The sequence below is a fragment of the Danio rerio genome, chromosome 23, assembly GCF_052040795.2.
Source record: "Danio rerio strain M-AB ecotype USA chromosome 23, GRCz13ab, whole genome shotgun sequence".
Lineage (NCBI taxonomy): Eukaryota > Metazoa > Chordata > Actinopteri > Cypriniformes > Danionidae > Danio > Danio rerio.
In genome coordinates, this window is record NC_141043.1 from 19,151,871 (window position 1) to 19,172,006 (window position 20,136).

General features: G+C 44.6%; 1 long non-coding RNA gene across 6 annotated transcripts in view; it reads right to left on the reverse strand.

The window, feature by feature from the left end:
* The window catches only part of LOC137489108 (uncharacterized), a 54,864-nt gene extending 34,987 nt beyond the window's left edge, over window positions 1–19,877 (reverse strand). For 3 of the 6 annotated variants that reach the window (XR_015523382.1, XR_015523384.1, XR_015523383.1), the window contains exons 1-6: window positions 19,474–19,877; window positions 10,256–10,280; window positions 8,789–8,925; window positions 6,582–7,557; window positions 6,230–6,390; window positions 6,001–6,093 (exon numbers count right to left, since the gene is read on the reverse strand). This is a non-coding gene — a long non-coding RNA (uncharacterized LOC137489108). Of the gene's footprint in view, window positions 1–5,107; window positions 5,765–6,000; window positions 6,094–6,229; window positions 6,391–6,581; window positions 7,558–8,788; window positions 8,926–10,255; window positions 10,281–19,473 lie in introns of those variants that run through there. The other 3 variants (XR_015523385.1, XR_015523386.1, XR_015523387.1) reach the window with 3 other exon arrangements.
* Window positions 19,878–20,136: the final 259 nt, after the last annotated feature.

Genomic DNA, 20,136 nt, shown 5'->3' on the forward strand with positions numbered 1-20,136 from the left:
AAACCCCAACAGGTGGAAGTGCCTGAGCACTTTGTCTCTGTGCATAATCAATAGCTCCGAGAGTGGGCAAAAATCAGCCAGTCGTCAAGAAAATTGAGTATGCGGATGCCTGCTAGCCGAAGGGGCGCTAAGGCAACCTCCGCGGGCTTGGTGAGGACCCGCGGAGACAGAGAGCCCGAAGGGGAGGGCTTTGTATTGCCAAGCTTGACCTTCAAACGCAAACCGCAGAAACTGACGGTGTCGAGGAAGAGTGGAGACATGGAAATGCGCGTCCATCAGGTCTAATGCTGCAGACCAACCCAGAGGATGAACGCACCGCAGGATGCGCTTCTGCGTGAGCATTCTGAATGGCAGCTTGTGGAGACAGCAGTTCAAAACGTGCAGATCTAGGATTGGCCGTGAACCACCGCTCTTTTGGGCACGATGAAGTGTGGGCTGTACAACCCGCTCTTCATCTCGGCTGGAGGGAGCGGCTCGATCGCATTCTTCACCAGGAGGACAGTAATCTCCCCTCGCAAGACATGGGCAGACAGGGGGCTGACCCTGGTGAATACACACCCGTGACTTGGGGGGCCATTTCGTGAACTGAATCGCAAAGCTGAGTCTGATTGTGCTTATGAGCCACCGCGAAGAGCTGGCCCACGCTAACCAGGCAGGCAGAGCTCTTGCTAATGGACTCATCGCTACAATCGCTGACGTACCAGAGTGGGTGTGCTGATCCGGGAAGCACGCTGGTACCACAGAAGAGCTGAAGGTGAGAGATTTGCTCTCACTCTGCACCCGAGCTCCGGAGGGGAGGCTCGAGGGGTGGAAGAAAGGAGACCGTCCTCCCAGCGCTCGTGAGCCACTGGCGAAACGCACCGAATCTGCAAGCTAGAAAGCATAGCGTCCCAGACTGGCAGATTTCGGGCTGTCACATCCGGGGAAGTGGAAAAGGGCTCTTTCATGATGTTTTTATGGCAGTAAAAAGTGCCGTTGGAAATGGGGCCCCGCCCTCCAGCGGGGAAAGAGCAAGTTCCCTCTTCTCCAGCTGACCTGTCCCAGGGACGCTTCGCAGTCCGTTGTCGTACTTAGCGGCGCTCTGGGCAGGGGGGGCTGCCTGCTTCCGAGGTGCTCGATGCGCTGGCTTCGCCAGAGGCGTGTGCCGGGGCAATGCAGCTCTCGTAGGCGGGCGCCTTCGGCGAGGAGCAGGTATGGATGGCACCCGCTGATAAGACATCACCCATCAGACTGCTCTCTCACCGCCTCGAACTCCTGGGTGAATTCACAGACGGTGTCGCCGAACATGCCAGCTTTGAATATGGGGAAGTCAAGAAAGCGGACTTTGTTGACTTTGCCTATATCAGCTGGGGGTGGCGCTCCTGGATCACTAGTGTGGACATCGTCCTCCCCAACGCACACGCAGCGGACTTAGTAGTCCAAAGAGCTTAGTTGGCGGCGGTGTGAAGCTCATAAGCCTGGGTTGGACCCACCCTCATGCAGCTCGGCCAGGGCCTGCGCTTGGTAGCGCTGGTAGGTGGCTATCACATTCAAGGCGGAAGCAGCCTGGCCCGCAGCCTTGTAAGCTCTAGCTCAGAGGGAGGCAGATAACTTACAGGCTTTGGATGGAAGATGAAGCGGACCCCGCCAAGAAGAGGCGCCGCGCGGATTAACCGCCATCGCGCACTCAACCTGAGGAATCGCCACATACCCCCTGACCGTTCCACCATCAAGAGTGGTGAGGGTGGAGGGACATGCAGCACGAGCAGAAAAAAAGTGCCCTTCAAGACCGCGTGAGCCTACTGTGCACCTCCGCGAAGAAGGGGACACCCCTCTAGTCGGTCCGGCCGTGGAGCTGGGGGATAAACTATCTCCAACCCACGGAAGCAGCCCGGGAAAGCACGGCTAACATGTCCGTTTCAGGATCCGTTTTGACAGCACTCACCTGCCCGGTGGGGGCGAGCGGGTCTGGATCATCATCGGACAATGAAAGCCCACCCTCCGATGCCGCGGTGGACGTCTGGTCTCCGGTGTCATCGAGCGTAAGGGCTACCATCTGTTAGACGGATCGCTTCCCCCTCCCGAAGCTTGGATGGAGCGCTTAGAGGAGCGGGAGGTCCACGGGCCCGTGGGCGACGGATTATCTTTCACTGAAACCATCAGATCTGCCTGAGTGCCCGCTGCAGAGCAGGGGACAACTTGGGTGGTTTGCACTTTTGCAAAGGCTAGCCGCGATTTTTACTGCGCAACAGTCATGGCATCACAATGACGACATGAACTGCCCGCGAGCAGCGCATTAACATGCTGGACCCCCCAGACATGCAACGCAGTGCCCGTGTCCATCATCCGAGGACAGGAAACCACTGCATCCAGAAACGAACAGTCGGTGCGCCGTCCTGAAAAGGACGTGCTGCACGACTGTGTTGCTCTCTTTGTGAAGTTGCAACTTTATACGCACCGCTCTGGAGGACCGGACCCAAAGAATGCCAGGCAAGGGACAAACCCAGCTCGACCGTCTGCCGCTGCGTGTACACACTCTGGACTGGGAAAATGCTCTCATTCGCTTGGAATCGCTGGATCACAGCAGGAGGAACCCTCATCGACTCGATCAGAAAGTCTCTGAAGCGAAAAAGGATGGCGTTTGCTCGCTCCAGGTGTGCTTATATGCTGGGATAATTGGCAATGAAGCACACCCGCGCAAGCTTACGCTGCCAATTCATTGCATTCATTGGCCCGTTCAATACTCTTTTAGACAAGCGGCTTCTGAACCGAATCCTCCAATACGTGGATTTTCCAAGATCAAATCCACTTTATAGCACTGAAGTTCCCCAACCGAAGGGGAACATCAGAATCAGCATAAGACTAATCACAGATTTCTTTCCTGTCAATTATAGCTTTGGCACCAACAAAAAATGATTTTTTTCCTTGTTTGCGTGCAGCTTCAATTTGATGCCAAAGTCTGTTGGTTGTGTCTTTGTCTTTCATTGTTAAATCTTCTCCAAACCTTAACTTTCTGGACTGAAGGTATTCTGATCCCTTCAAGTTCTTCCAAATAAGCTCCCTGGCTGATCTCGCTGTAAATCTCAAAATGATCGGTCTAACTTTCTCAGTGTTTTTCCTTTCGACACAATGAACGAGATCAATGTGATGAGGGAAGTCATTTGTAGCCCCCGGGACCACGGCACAGCAAATGTCAATCACTTGTTTTTTGACATTCTCTCCTTCTTGCTCTGCTAAACCGTAAAGCCTTAAATTCCATCTTCGTTGGTACCTTTCAGCTTTATTTACTCTTTCTTCCAGCTCTGAAATTCTCTTCTGGTGTCCTTCGTTACCTTCATTTAGCATCACAATGTCTTTTTTAACATCCTGCATCTCTTTGAAGAAAAATTCAGTGGCTTCTTTTAAGGAGTTTCTGCATTCTCGGTTTTGTTTGATTTGCTGGTGTATAGTTTCAGTATTTTGATTCATTTTCTCAGCCAATATTTGCACAATGTTTTTCTGTACCTCATAAAGAGTTGGCTCCAATTTACTTTTCTTAGGATCTGGCGTGCATGGCTCTGAACCTGGTACCGGAGATAGCTCTGGGCTACTACAGCGAGCATAGGAATTTACCTCTGTTACTTCCAATTTTTGATTATCAGCGCTATCAGTAGAACAGTCTCAATGCTCCACAAAAACAAACAAACAAAAAAACATAAAACACTGTTTATCTCAGCAGTTTTGTCTTTGCCCTACTCTATCTATGCGTGTAAATTGTTTTATGCTTTATTCAATCAGTCCCCTACAAAATCAAGCAAATCAATGTTAATTAATTGATTATTTCCTAACAGAGCTATTCAACCTATCTGGTTATATTGTATTTATTCCACAATATTAAAGGCAGAACAACAAAATATTGCAATATTAGTTTTGTTTAGTTTTTTCAATATCACACAGCCCTACTTTATTCTGCCAACACATGACTGGTGATAACCACATCAATCACAGGCAATCTGAAAGATCATGTAGGGTATTTACCCACAAATGCCTCGACATTAAAATAATGTTTCAAGAGTTCCCACTTAGATATGCTTAGCACTTATAGCAGGTTTGGCATGCTGTCCCGGGAGAGAACCCTGAGCTCGGAGATATTTGAGCCCTTCTAGAAGCATATCAGGAGAACCGAGATCAGGTAGGTCTCGATCGCTCCCCCTTTAGAAGGGGAGAAAAAGGAGGAGATGGGGTGGAAGGGGGGATTCTTCCAAAATGAAGATGGAGCAGAAAGGATGGGGAGAATGTGATCCATTTATACTAAGCTAGGATCATTCTGATTGGATTATTACTGATTACGGATGAGTGGCCAGCGGTGCACAATCATATCACGTGCTCCTCTCGAAATTAGTTTATGAAACTTCACTTAACAGCTTTTTTCAATTTAACAAGAACCAAAGGTACAAAAAATGTTTAATAATAAAAAAGTACCCATTTACCCAAGCAGGTGAATGCATATGGTCATTGCGTTTTCCACAAAAATAACATAAATCACTGTGAATACACTTTTCTGAAAATACTAGAGACATAATTATACCATTAAAAATGTCACCAGCATCACAGTAGTGTCCTTTATATCCACAAAAGGTAATATATAGGAGTTAACACTTCTTTGGGCCACGTAAAAAAAAAAAATTCCCATGTTTTTTTCAATGTTAACACCCCTTTATACATAGTAAAGAAGTTTTTAAAAGTTAATAAAAATATTAGAGTCTATCTTTTAATTGCATTATGTGCTGTATCCATAATTTTTGTATAAATGCCCTTTCTCGGATGAAAACTGTTGGATACAATTATGACATTAAAAAGACGTCATTGTATTGTTGTTTTGTTTTTTAATCCAGGAAACTTCCCTTGCTTACAGAAAATATGTTCCCATGTGTTTTCAAATGCAGATACGTGAAACGTGTTTACATTAACAGCCTATGCAATTTTAAACATGACAAGTATCATTGTGACTTACCTAAAACAAGAGACGCTAATTTTGCAGTGCTATTTTTTCAACAAGGCTTATTTGAAACACGAAAAAACACACATCTTGCACACATTAACAACAAAACAAATATTGAGTGCATGCAAAAATTACAATTACAAAGTATAATAAAAAATTGTTTAATGCAACCAACATTGGGCTTGGTAATACAGCAAAAGCAACACTTTTTGATTTACTAGCGAAGCGAAAGCATGACGTCATTACTGAAAAGTTACGCATGTGCTGTGAAGGGGGAACTGAATTCTCCGGAACACCGGTCATCTTCCTCACCATAGTATCCTACCGCGACATAATGATCGGTTATGATGAAAAGCTGAACCGATACCGAATTGTCCGCGTCTGCATCGCGGCTCTAGCTTTATGGTATAGCATAAGACTTGTTTATATATTGTGGATTCTAGCTAGAAATTACTTATAATGAAATGATTAAAGGCCATAACGTTAGATATGTGCTCTTTCAAACATTAACTTTCATATCATGATTCAGTGACTTCATATATCGTTAATGAAAAAAAGAGTTGGACCTCATGCATACTACGTATACACGTAACGATTTAAGGTAATGAACACAGTGTATAAGATCACCGAGATAGAATAGCTGATGAAGATGGCGTGAAATCCCATGATCGTTCTGGTATCCAGCTCTATTAGACATCTGATGCTTGTATGTGCAGCAGCTCCACGTCCAAAACTTAACTCATTGGGTTAAATGAGGCTTTACAGTCTTTGTATTTACTCCTTTACTTCACTGTATCTATTCAGCTAAGGGAAATTAATCAACCCTGTGATGTCAGACACAGCAACATTTCAAAATGGCAGCAAAAAGGCTTGGTCTAAAAGCTATAGAAAAAAATGCATTTTTCTTTTAAATAGTTTCATTAATCGAGTTTGTTTAATATATTTTTCATAAAGTGGAATCCAATGTACAAAATAATGTAAACTTGACTAAGTGCTTCATTTCCCCTTTAAAATAACCTAGGAAAAAATAAGTTACTTACAAAGCATGGTTTAAAGAAGTCAGCTGGCTTGTCCCCCAGGAGAATCGGTAGCCCTTTGAGGACCAAGGTCCTAATATCTGTAGGCTCTTGAGTCTAAAAAATGTAATTGTAAAACAATTATGTTAGATAATTGTATTAGACAACCAATAAAGTAACCTTTGTAAAAAAAAAAAATTCTATAATTTAACTGTTAAAAATAGTGCATGGTGTATAATGGATATATACCAACCTTGGTTTGCTGTAAAAGCGCTGAGAACAATTCTCCGACATTCCCCCTCTTTGATCAAAAGATCTTAATTAAACGCAGACTGTGTCGATTAATGCTTTCATAAAACTCCTGCTTGAGGTTCTTCCCCACTATTCTGCTGAACTCCAGAAACACCTGCAAAACTAGAGGAAATACAGAATATGAATATTTCTAAACTAAATCATTAAATGACAAAAAATAGATACTTCACACAAAATTAAAAATAGTTCATGTTTTGCACAGCTTTGCTATACCAGACATATATACAATAATTAAAGTGACACATGAGATAAAATAATAGTAGAAAAATAATTTATTACATTCTTAAACGTACCTGATCTTCTGTGAAAAGCGCAGGCCAGCTCTAGCATCAGGCTTATGGCAGGCTCAGACTCCACCACTTCTTTTCTTCTGAGTGCAAACGTAAGGTCCATCTTCTCTTTCACAAGTCGTAGATTGGGTGTTCTTTTACGCATTTTATCGACCAAGACCTCCCATGCATTCTCAAGACCTATGTGATCAAATCCATCTGGGAAGTTGGGTAAGTAGTTGAGTTCACCTTCCTTGGCTTTCTTGATGTTCTTGTTAGCAGGTTCTCCGGGGGTTGAATACCCTCCACGCTTACCAGAATTTACAGCAACATCAGAACATCTTGATTGTCTGCGCTTTGATCTGTAGTTAGACTTTTTGTATTTTAAGCTGTTCTTCCAGCCACTACAGCGACTGGTTAAGCCTTTTTCTTGGAGGCAGGGGTGCTTGTTGATCAGTGCAACTGCAACACTTTCAAATTGCCCATTGTTTGGATATGCTGTAAAGCCATACATGCACTCTGCCAGTTTTTCAAGAATTGCATATTTAAGATCTTTAGTTACTTTAAGTAGGGTTCCATCACAAAGATACAGCAGATTAGCTTGCCTGAGCCTATACGTCACACGTCAACAGAACAATTAGGAAGATCAAATGGCTCTGGCCACTGTTCTTGTCGCTCTTGAGAAGATTGTGAGAGGATCTCTGTATCTGCTGAACTGAGATTTTCATCTAAGCTCTCTGAATATGCTGAGGCAGGAACAAGCTTGAGTACAGGGATGACTTTGACTGTTGGTTTTTCCTGGAAGATCTGCAATATCGGACAGATTGCATAGTTCATTATCAAATTCTGGATCTTTGTACTGGAGACTGAATCTATACTCTATTTCCAGCTATTCTTTGCTTGTCAGTTCCTCCACTGTGGCAGGCCTTGTGTTCAGAGTGACCTTTCTTATATCGGCTTCAGTAAAAATGACCCTCAATCTCATCTTCTGATCTGCCATCTGCATCACAAAAAAAAAAACATGTTCAAATGTACACTTTCCACACTTAAATAAATTAGCAAAATGTATTGTAAAAAAATATTTAAATAAAAACAGGTGTAATGTGACCATTTAGGCAAAAAAATACTGCAAATGCATATAGCGCCTAAGTGTCAGTATTGTCTCCAAATCTGTATGCTGGAAGAGGGAAAACATCATTAAGCTCATTTGGTTGCATAACAGACAGAGAGGGGTTAGTGCTGTTACAGAGCTCATGCAGTCATCTCTTTACAAATAAAGAGGATCTTAGAGTTGATTGCCACAATTTTTTTGATCTGCTTGAATTTTGGGAGGCCTGAACATAAGCCAACAGTGACCATCATATCAGTACAATATCTTATTTCATCTAAAGAGACTGAAGATGCAACAAGAACTGACTTGAGCTGAGGAACTCTATGGCAGAAATTTTGTTGGATATTTGGCAGGTAAGATGTAATCAATGATGAAGTAACTCTGTCCATTTCAACTGCTGGCTTGAAAAATGAGCTAGAGTTTAGAAAGTAAGCCATCATTTTTTAACGCTTAACAGCCAGTGTAAGTGCTACATTTTTAAAATTGTGCGCATTCCGAAACACTTGTTTAAAAAATGTATGCTTTCCCTCAAAGAGCATTGTCCAGACATCTGAGAGAGGACCAAATGCCCTTATCATCTCAGGGTAATGCTCAACAAAGTGGTGTTTTGGGCGTAATCGAAAATCAGGAAATGTACTTTGCAGTAGTTTCCTGTGTTCTGAGAGTTTGCAATCAAGAAAATGGATTGACTCTTTAGTGTGTTTTGTTGCTACCACCAGTTCAACAATGTCTTTGAGGAGCAACAGAATGTTCCGTGCATTGTCTCCTTCAGGTATTTTGTGTCCAATGAGAATTGGGAGGAGTCAGATTAGAGCCCATTTCCCCCTATGGTCCCTTTGGTAGTGAAGCCATGGACAATAGGCTGAGGCTGGTCTGCAGCATCATTAAAGGCATATGGAAATGTCTTTATAGCACGGTTTAGTGTTTCCAAGCTGAAATATTTCTTAGAAATCAGGTGTGAAATGCAAAGTGATAACTCCACCGGAACAATACCTTCCAAAAGGTCATGCAGAATGTCGGGGGGCTACCCGTTAACAACATGAAAGTACTCTAGACTGCTTGTCAAGACGCATTCACCTTTCACACCGTACTGTTTACCTAAATTTGGATATTGTAGTACCTCTTTTATGTGCTGATTGTTACTTTCTTTAGTCCTGAATTGAAAGGTGCCTGAGGAAACTTCACTGTCTTGGATGTCACTCCTCGCTGCTAAGCAGAACCTGCAGAATTTGTCCACTGTAAAGCTTTCAAAGAATCCTGCCAAAGAATGAGCAGCCAAGTATGACACTGTGCCTTTAATGCAAGCCCCCAGCTTCTTAACATAGATCCCATATTGCTCTAAATAAACCAAATCTTTGAGGAGAGGATGGAAAATTTGAGCAAACCCATATTCCTGTACATAGGAAACTTTATATAAGAGAGCAAGCTGAATAGAATGAAGAGTGGATCTATATTTTGATGGCAGATTAGCAAGCACCCAATAAACTGCACTCATTTTGTGTTTCTTTTTTGATGTTCCCAAAGGATTGGACACTTTAAAATCATCTGTATAGAGTCCAACAGCAATTTTGAACTATATCCTTTAAGCAGGTTGTTTTCTTTACAGATTGAACCATCAATGTATGAGTTGTACTCATGTGGCACATGATTCTGTAGTGGTAGAGCTTTGACTAAAATGTCTGCTCTGTTCAACATTTTCTGGAGCATTTCATTTATCGGAACATATACACGGTTAGATTTTTTTTCCCTTTATTAATAATATACTCCACTGGCCTAATCACTGTAATATTCTTGCCCGAATATGCTTCTCTCTTTTTAGTGGTTGATAAGGTGCCATTCTTTCCACAAAATCTTGTTAAGACATTGCTGTCTAAAGCAGCCTTGACTAACTGTCTAACAGTTGAATCATCAATATCTGTGTATTGGTGTAGAATTTCTTTTACTGAATTATGGAGCAGTGGCTGGGACAGTTCACATATCTGTACAAGCTGTTGTATGGTCTCTTGAATTGAACGCTCTGGAATGTGAAGCACAGTTTGCATCTTTAAAAAAAGACCAGCAAGGTTGTGCTCCAACTGTGTCTCCAAATCATACACCTCTTCACAGGTGGAATCCTCACTGCCCTCTAAATCAGAGGGGTTATTTGGTGGCGTTTGTTCAAGGTCAATTTCATTACCAGAATTATTTACTTCACTATAGAGTAATTCTGTTCTGAACATACTCCAATTGTCTGTTCTGTGGTTTCTACTTCTGTGTCCATTGAATGTGGTTTTACACATTAGTATTAAAGTCACAATCTTTATATGGACACTGGACTTCACTTTGTGGTTCACTTTTAAATGTGCATTGCGCAAGTGAGTGAACAAATCCCCTTCTGTACAGGGCACAGAAAAATCACATCACTTGCAGTGATAAGTTACCTGGGCAGTTTCACACAGTTGAGTACGATGGGACTTTGAGTGAATGTTAACAGATGTACTTTAAGTGCATTAATAGAGTGAAATGTGCAGGGAATGGAACAGTTCTGTTTTAACCTATAATGTTTTAATAGCACCTCGTTTGTCACATGTAAATTCACAAAACTTACATTTCTATTGCATCTTCACAAGAACCTGTGAAACAGAGCAAATAAGAAAAAAGTTTAGAAAAACTGCACTTATAAGTATACTGTGAAAGTTATTAAATTTTGCCAGTGAAATTGACTTAAAAACAGTATAAGTTACTTATGTAAACTAGCCCCTCACAAAAAAATCTAATTCACTCCTGTAAAACTTTTAATGTTATCATAGTGTAGCAGATGTTTTGCATGAAGCCTTGGTGTACGCCCATTACTAACTGCGGGTTGTTAAGAGGTGTATAAAAGCCTGTCGGAGAATAGTGGAAGTTGCGTCATCGTCCAGCTGACTCCCTGTGGTGGGTGTGTCACTGCCGTGCGTTTGGTATGTAGTGGCTGTTTAAGCCTTATTTTCGCTTTCGTTTTAAATTGTGTTGGGTTTGATTCAGTTTTTCTTGCTCTGGAAGGCTGGTGTCTGTTCGGTTGCTGTTGCACCATAGAGTGGCTACTGTGGGGCGTTGTGAGCTTTGAGAAGTCGCATTTCCTAGAGCTGAACTCTCCCTCGTGATTCTGTTGACACTTATGCGCGTTCCCGTGACTGCTGTCTTCCCAATCGGTAAGTAGGGCGCTACCGCTCGTACATTCTGTGCATATCAAACTACTAGGAGTAGAAACTGATTTCTGTTATATTTTCGAGTTAGTTATTAGTACGGACGCATGGCTTTGCCGGAGGGATGACTGGCATCTCGTGTAGCGATTGCACTGTGGATTGAGCGTCTTCACCTGCCCTTGACACCTGCTGGATGCTGCTGTTTTGTTTCTGTTAATTCAGTTTTGATTCTGTTTTGTTTCTTTTGTTTCTGTTAATTGTTTTTTTTTTTTTGTTTTGCTTTTTGTTTTGTCGTTTATTTATTTTCGGTGCTTTTGTATCAGTGTTTTTTTTTGTTGTTTTGCATATGTTTTGATGTTTGTTTTTTTCTACATTTACAAAAATGGGAACACCTAAAACAAGTGTTGTCTAACTGACTGCTTGGCTTTGCTTCTATACCTGCATTCTGGTGCGTTGTCCTGTTCCAATATTGTGACCTTGTGCTCTAACTTTTACTACATACTATTTGGGATTCTTTTTAGCGGGGGCCTTTCACCTCCGTGCCCCTGGGCGGCTGATAGCTGCTCAAGTAGTCTGTTTTTGATACCCCTGTGAGCCCATTTAATATTGTGTTTCCTTAAATGTTTTATTTCCTTCCTAATTGTGGTTTTCTTCTCTCCCTAGGAGCTGGGGGTGTCTAGTACGGGCAGTCAGGCTGCTGTGTGGCGTGGCTCTTTTGATGAATTAGTCTTTTGCTCACTTGTGTGCATTGAAGTTCACTGTGTGGTGTTTTTGGAATCTAAGAGTGTGCACGTGTGAATTTGTGGGTCATTCTTGGGCCCAGTGCCTAGCCTGCCCGACTTTAGTAAGCCCCAGCTCCTGCGGTTGGATGAGGATTTTTTTTTTTTTTTTGTATTTTGTAACCGCCTTCTAGTGCCTTTTTAAAGCACATGTGCCTGTCATTTTAATATTTGTAGTCCAATGAGAAGTGCATTGTAATAAAAGGAACTCTATTTTTCTACATCCACGTCTCATTCCCTTATTGTCAGAGATACGAACCTGTTTTTTGTGTCCCAGGTAATGTACTGGGTGGCGTAGTCGAGCTCTAATTGCAATAGGTTGTGTTAACTCGGCCGCAGTGTGCCAATTATTGTATTGGTCTGGCTACCAACAAAATGCCTTATCCCCCCCTTCGCGCCACACTTGGCGTAGTCGGCAGGGTATTTTCTGACATTTTTTGGGCTGTGAGACGTGGATTTTTGTGTTCGTACAGTGTTTTTGTCTGTGTTTTAGAAGTAAAACAGCAGTATTCAAGCGTGGTTGCTGAACCCAATAGGTAAGGGTCTTTATATATATTTTTTTCTCCATCTTTAAAGTTTATCTTTCTCTCATCATGGAAGATGAACTACAAGAGTTGCGAGATCTAGTAGCTCAGCTGAAAGCTGATAATTTACGATTGCAGCAGGAACAGCCCCAAGCTAGCTCCCCAGGCCCTAGTGTTGATCCCTCCAATGTGTCTGTTCCCTCAGCGCCCCCATTTGAACTTGGTAATGCTGATGCTGCATCAGCAGAGCGATTTGTTTTTGTCCCAAGAGATAGAAAATGTGCCAAATTTAATGGTAAGTCAGGGATTGGCATAAATGAGTGGGTAGAGGAAATCCAGGCTTGTATGCGGGCTCGCCACCTATCTGTGGCTGATCAGTCTTTCTTTATATTTGATCATTTGGAGGGTGAAGCCCGGGAAGAAATACGCTATCGGTCGGCTCAGGTACGTGAAGATCCAAAACAAATTATCGCTGCTTTAAAAGAATTGTATGGTTGTTCTCAATCTTATATTGTGTTACAGGAGGCTTTCTTCTCCAGAAGACAACAGGAGGGTGAGTCCCTGTTGGAGTTTTCACTGGCCCTCTTGAGTCTTCTGGAGAAGGTGAAACAGCAGTCACCACACGTAATGACAAATGCTGAAGTTCTTTTGCGAGACCAATTTGTTGAACATGTGCTTGATAGTTAATGCAGCTTGTGCGTCGCCTACCCTCTAGTACTCTGCTCGATGTGTGTAAAGAGGCTATCAGGTGGGAGAGGGAGGGTATGCCTGGGGGTGTTAGGGGCCGCAGTCATTCTGTTCCATTAGCCTATGGGTTCCAATATGGAGTTAGGGGTGGTACTCATTCACCTGGCAATGCCCAACAGACTGAAATAAGTGATTTGAGGGAGATTTTAAAATCGCAGCAAGAGCAGCTGAACCAGCTTACTAGGAGTTTCGCTCTGCTGCATGAACCCCCTCGTGGTCCTCGGTTGGGTCGTAATGATTCTGTAATATGTAGGAGATGTCAAAAACGTGGTCACTTTGCAAGGGAGTGTGAGGGGGAGCGTGTTCCTTCGCGCCCTCCTCCACCAGACCGAACGGACACCAGAGTTCCAGAGAATAGGCAGTTAAACCCACGTCAGGTGTCGGAAAACTTGCTCCCGCCGTGTTGTTGAGTCGCAGCACAGGTGGGGGAGATGTAGACTCGGTGTTGTGTAGGGATGGTTCTATACCAAACTTAATGCTGTCTTGTCCCCATTTGGTGGTAGTTATGGGTGGGGTGTCTGTGCCGTGCCTGGTGGACACTGGCTCAATGGTGTCTACCATCACGGAAACTTGTTTCCGTGAATGTTTTGAGCCATGGGACCAGGAATGGCTTAAATCCTGTCAGTGGTTGCAGCTTAGGGCTGCTAATAGGTTGTCTATTCCTTATATAGGGTACATCGAACTAGATGTAGAACTGTGTGGTGAGGCAGTTCCAAAATGTGGTGTGTTGGTTGTCCGGGATCCTCCTGGTGGCATCAGTGCCCAAGCCCCTGGTGTGGTGGGTATGAACATTTTGGGCCGGTGCTACCAGGAGCTCTTTGGACAATATGGATCTTCTCTTTTTGATTCTCCCCCAGTGTCAAGTGCTTCAAGGAAGGTGTTCCAGGCTTTACAACACTGTCATCAGGCAAGATTACAGATGCCGACAGAGGGGATAGGAAAGGTACGGGTGCGTGGGCCTCAAGTAAGTCGTGTTCCAGGGGGTACGATTAAGATGGTAGTGGCTACTTGTTCTGAGAAATTTTCTAGCGGTGTGGCCCTGTTTGAGCCGTTGGAGACTGGACTTCCAGAAGGGCTACTAGCTTCTCCTGCCCTGGTTCAAGTTATCAGAGGTACTGTACATGTCCCTATTGTAAATGTTGAGACCTCCGATGGCTTGTTATTCCCTCGCAGGGTGATTGGTACATTAACTAGTGTGTACATTGTTTCTCCCTCCCCAGGAGTCATTGAAACTAGGTCTCTAGCGGGGACTGGGCCCTTAACTGGCACCACGTGTGCCATTAGTGCCAAAGCAGATTCTCCTCGGGTGCCCGAAGGGATAGATGCGGTTGATTTATCATTTCTCTCCAGGGAAGAGCAGGATAAGGTGAGGGCTTTGCTGGGGAAGTATCAGACTGTCTTTGCTGTATGCGAAAGTGATTTAGGGTGCACTGACATGATCTCACATGATATCCCGCTACTAGATGACATCCCTGTCCGGCAGCGGTACAGACGCATACCTCCCACTGAATATGATGTGGTGCGAACTCGTATAAACCAATTGCTAGAGACACAGGTGATTCGTGAGAGTTGCAGTCCCTATGCCTCTCCTATAGTTCTGGTGAAGAAAAAGGATGGCAGTCTACGCCTGTGTGTAGACTACCGTCAATTAAATGCCAAAACGAGGAAGGATGCGTTTCTCCTGCCCCGTATTGAGGAGTCATTGGATCTCCTGTCGGGGGCCCGCTGGTTTTCCACAATGCATTTAGCCAGTGGATACAACCAAGTCCCGGTCACCGAAGAGGACAGGTATAAGACTGCTTTTTGCACTCCATTTGGGTTATTTGAATGGAATCGTATGCCCTTTGGACTGTGCAATGCTCCTAGTACGTTCCAGCGGCTAATGCAACCTTTGTTCGGGGATCAATGTCAGTCCTTATTGCTATATTTAGATGACATAATTGTGTTCTCTTCCTCTGTAGAGCAGCATCTAGAGCGGTTGGAGGTTGTTCTAGGTCGTCTAAAAAGGGAGGGGCTGAAGGCTAGACTGGACAAGTGTGCGTTTTTGAGGCCAGAGGTTGGTTATCTAGGCCATGTCATCTCAGCAAAGGGTGTCTCCACCGACCCGAACAAGACCCAGGCAGTTGCTCAGTGGCCTCGTCCGTCTAGTGCCACTGGCCTGCGTTCTTTTCTCGGCTTTGCCAGTTATTATCGTCGGTTCGTAGAGGGGTTTGCAAAGATTGCAGCCCCCCTGCACCGACTGACAGCTGAGTTTTCTGATAAGCGCAAGTCAAAACATTCTGGGGCAGGGTTTGGGGATGCCTGGAGTGATCAGTGTGAGAATAGTTTTGCTGAGTTAAAGGTACGACTCACCACTGCCCCTGTACTCGCATATGCAGATTTTTCAAAGCCATTTATTCTGGAGGTGGATGCCAGCCAGGGGGCTTGGGGGCAGACCTCTCTCAAGAGCAGGAGGGGGGAGTTCGCCCTATTGCGTATGCGAGTCGTAGTCTGAGGCCCACGGAGCGCAATATGTCTAACTACAGTTCTATGAAGTTGGAGTTTGTTGCGCTCAAGTGGGCCATGACGGAGAAGTTTAGGGAGTATTTGTTGGGCAGTCGGTGTGTCGTCTTTACGGATAACAATCCACTTAGTCACCTGTTGAGTGCGAAACTCGGGGCGGCTGAGCAGCGGTGGGCTGCACAGTTAGCTGCATTCAACTTTGAGATTCGTTATCGCTCTGAAAAAAGTAACTTGAATGCAGATGCTCTTTCTCGTCAGAATTCTTCTGAGAGTCCAGTGATGGGAGGCCTGGTACCAGGAACGGTAGTGCCCGCACCTTTAAGACAAGCCTTGGAGGGGGCGCCAATAGTTGAGGTACAACAGTCTATGATATCTACTATGCCAGGTTATTCTTTGTCAGATTTGGGATCACTCCAGGCAGTGGATCCTGTGATTGCGGAAGTACTGCCATTTTGGAGGCGGAAGATCCGCCCAGGGCGAGATGAGCGCCAACAAATGTCATCTCTAGCTTTGACATTGCTCCGTCAATGGGACCGCTTGGTGGAGAAGGATGGGGTTCTCTATCGGCGGGTGCATTGTCCGGATGGGGGGGAAGAGACCCTACAGTTAATTCTTCCAGCTGTTTTGAAGTCTGAAGTGGTCATGCAGTTACACCAGCAACATGGCCATCAGGGCATAGAACGGACAACTGAGCTTGTCCAACAATGGTGCTATTGGCCAGGTCTTTCGGCTGATGTGTCTCGCTGGTGCTTGGAGTGTGAGAGATGCCAGGCTGCTAAGGACACTAGGCCATTAGCTCAAAGTTTTATGGGACATCTTCTGGCCTCTCGTCCAAATGAAATCGTGGCAATGGATTTTACTGTATTGGAGCCGTCAAGATCAGGCATTGAGAATGTTCTTGTGGTAACTGATGTATTTAGCAAATATACCTTGGCTATCCCCACTAGAGACCAAAAGGCGGAAACTGTAGCTCAGGCCCTGGTCAACGAATGGTTCTTCAAGTTTGGCATTCCAAGCCGCTTGCATTCGGACCAGGGCCGTAATTTTGAATCTCTGTTGATCCGGCAGCTTTGTGATCTGTACGGTGTGAAGAAGTCTCGCACAGCACCATATCATCCAGCTGGAAACGGCCAGTGTGAGCGTTTCAACCGTACATTGCACAATCTGTTACGGGCCTTGCCAGTTTCCAAGAAAAGGGACTGGGTAGCGTGTTTACCGCAGGTTGTCTTTTGCTATAACACAACCCCGTATCAAGCGACTGGGGAGTCACCCTACTTTTTGATGTTTGGGCAGAAACCACAGCTACCAGTGGATTTCATGTTGGGGAGAGTCCAGGAACCCGTGGCAGGCAGTGTTCATAACTGGGTCGAGGAGCATCAGAGCCGTTTAAGTGTAGCTTTTCAGGGGGCACGTGAACGGTTACAAGCGGCTGCTGATAGGCGGAAATTAACCCATGACAGGCAAGTTCGTGATGCCCCACTCATAGAGGGCCAGCTGGTATTCCTTCGTCACTGTAGTTATAAAGGTCGCCATAAGATCCAGGACATGTGGAGTCCGGTAGTTTATCAAGTGGTGCGAGCCCCAAGAGATGGTGGTGCAGTGTATACTATTGCACCAGTGGAGGACCTGAGTAAGGCGATTACGGTTCATCGGTCATTGCTTAAAAATCGAATACAGAAAGACTTTTCTGGTGTGTCAACTGATGCAGTTGTGGAACTACCACTGTCGCCTGGGGATGTTGAAGAGGAAGAGCTTGATTTGGTTAGGGTGGTGCAGGCACAAGGTGCAGAGAGATTAAGTGTTGACCAGGGATCCTCGGCTACCTTGACACGAGGTACTCCTAACCTTTCTGGGGAGTCCTCACATTTGGTTGCAGTGGGGGCCGAAGGTAGTGAGCTGTGCCTTGAAACTGGACTGGGTTCTTCAATAGAGCCGGGAAAAGTGTCCGAGGTGATGCCACGCCGGACTGGTAGAACCACTACTGGTTGCCATTCCAATCTTCACCGCCTTCCTCGCCCGGCAGGAGCTTCCCTGCCGTCTAATTCAGTGTCCAACTGCATTACTGCTATCTTTAGGCCCTGGAAGTGACTTCGGCATGTTTCCTCTTTTTCTGGTGTAATCACCGGGTCGGTGATTCAAAAGTGGGGGGTAGATTGTAGCAGATGTTTTGCATGAAGCCTTGGTGTACGCCCATTACTAACTGCGGGTTGTTAAGAGGTGTATAAAAGCCTGTCGGAGAATAGTGGAAGTTGCGTCATCGTCCAGCTGACTCCCTGTGGTGGGTGTGTCACTGCCGTGCGTTTGGTATGTAGTGGCTGTTTAAGCCTTATTTTTGCTTTCGTTTTAAATTGTGTTGGGTTTGATTCAGTTTTTCTTGCTCTGGAAGGCTGGTGTCTGTTCGGTTGCTGTTGCACCATAGAGTGGCTACGGTGGGGCGTTGTGAGCTTTGAGAAGTCGTGTTTCCTAGAGCTGAACTCTCCCTCGTGATTCTGTTGACACTTATGCACGTTCCCGTGACTGCTGTCTTCCCAATCGGTAAGTAGGGCGCTACCGCTCGTACATTCTGTGCATATCAAACTACTAGGAGTAGAAACTGATTTCTGTTATATTTTCTAGTTAGTTATTAGTACGGACGCCTGGCTTTGCCGGAGGGATGACTGGCATCTCGTGTAGCGATTGCACTGTGGATTGAGCGTCTTCACCTGCCCTTGACACCTGCTGGATGCTGCTGTTTTGTTTCTGTTAATTCAGTTTTGATTCTGTTTTGTTTCTTTTGTTTCTGTTAATTGTTTTTTTTTTTTTTGCTTTTTTTTGTCGTTTATTTATTTTAGGTGCTTTTGTATCAGTGTTTTTTTGTTGTTTTGCATATGTTTTAATGTTTGTTTTTTTCTACATTTACAAAAATGGGAACACCTAAAACAAGTGTTGTCTAACTGACTGCTTGGCTTTGCTTTTATACCTGCATTCTGGTGCGTTGTCCTGTTCCAATATTGTGACCTTGTGCTCTAACTTTTACTACATACTATTTGGGATTCTTTTTAGCGGGGGCCTTTCACCTCCGTGCCCCTGGGCGGCTGGTAGCTGCTCAAGTAGTCTGTTTTTGATACCCCTGTGAGCCCATTTAATATTGTGTTTCCTTAAATGTTTTATTTCCTTCCTAATTTTGGTTTTCTTCTCTCCCTAGGAGCTGGGGGTGTCTAGTACGGGCAGTCAGGCTGCTGTGTGGCGTGGCTCTTTTGATGAATTAGTCTTTTGCTCACTTGTGTGCATTGAAGTTCACTGTGTGGTGTTTTTGGAATCTAAGAGTGTGCACGTGTGAATTTGTGGGTCATTCTCGGGCCCAGTGCCTAGCCTGCCCAACTTTAGTAAGCCCCAGCTCCTGCGGTTGGATGAGGATTTGTTTTTTTTTTTGTATTTTGTAACCGCCTTCTAGTGCCTTTTTAAAGCACATGTGCCTGTCATTTTAATATTTGTAGTCCAATGAGAAGTGCATTGTAATAAAAGGAACTCTATTTTTCTACATCCACGTCTCATTCCCTTATTGTCAGAGATACGAACCTGTGTTTTGTGTCCCAGGTAATGTACTGGGTGGCGTAGTGGAGCTCTAATTGCAATAGGTTGTGTTAATTCGGCCGCAGTGTGTCAGTTATTGTATTGGTCTGGCTACCAACAAAAAGCCTTATCCCCCCCTTCGCGCCACAATAGCATTACCCGCAACCACGTGAGCATGCAGAGGACACATGCTAATATGAACAGACACATGTAATAAAACGTTTAACAGGGAACATGCTTTAAAAAACGACCTTAAATTTGACAGAAAAGACAAATGCAAGCCTATATGATAACATACACAATGAACTGACCGAGAAAATAGCGCTAACCGACAGATTAGTCTTAATATTTTGCTAATATGACTCGACACATCGTGTAATAACACATATTTTACAGGGAATATGTTTTAAGTGATGTTTGTAAACAAATTTAGGGAGGAGCATGCGCAGAAGTTTCAGTATCGAATACGTCATTGACAATTATCCCATCATCAAATCAGTTTCTGAGCAACGCCTATATATACCAAAGCTGTCTTACCTGCAGCATCTCACGACTTTAGCATTGGCACATCCAATCGCTGTAGCCTCGTCCAAACAGCAAATTTCCATGAGGATGACACGGCTCCTCTTGCAAACTCCAAGCTGACGTCCAGCGCATCAGCACTCAAGCATATCAACAGAGTCAGCAGTCTTAACTTAGGCCCGCCATGCCGCCGCTCTTTCAGACGCCGGCAACAAACCTGAGCCGCTCCCCAGTTGGAAACCACCGGCCCAGATCAAGCGAGTCAGGCCACCGTTCTACAGGCGAAGCGCCACCATCGGCCAATTCGCCATGACAGCGTGAGCACGTCTCCGCTACGGTCTCATCTACCCCCCATGCACGGAACATTTCCACTTAGTAGCGCCCGCAATCCCTGCTCTCGGCGCGCCAAATTTAGGAATAACAAGCCAGTCCGCTCGTGAGTGTGACGTCACGCGAAGCGGCTTCCGGGTCCAAGCGCTCTATTCAACTGCATGGGGAAACCCATGAAATGGTAATTATAACGTTTACAAAGCGATTTATTACTTTTGAAAATCATGATCACAATATATATGTCTATGCCTCATACAAGTGGTTAATTTTATAAATTGTTAAAAATGTTTGGTATTTGTTATGCAGCAAGCCCAAAAATGGTTGTGTACAACATGACTCTGTATAAAA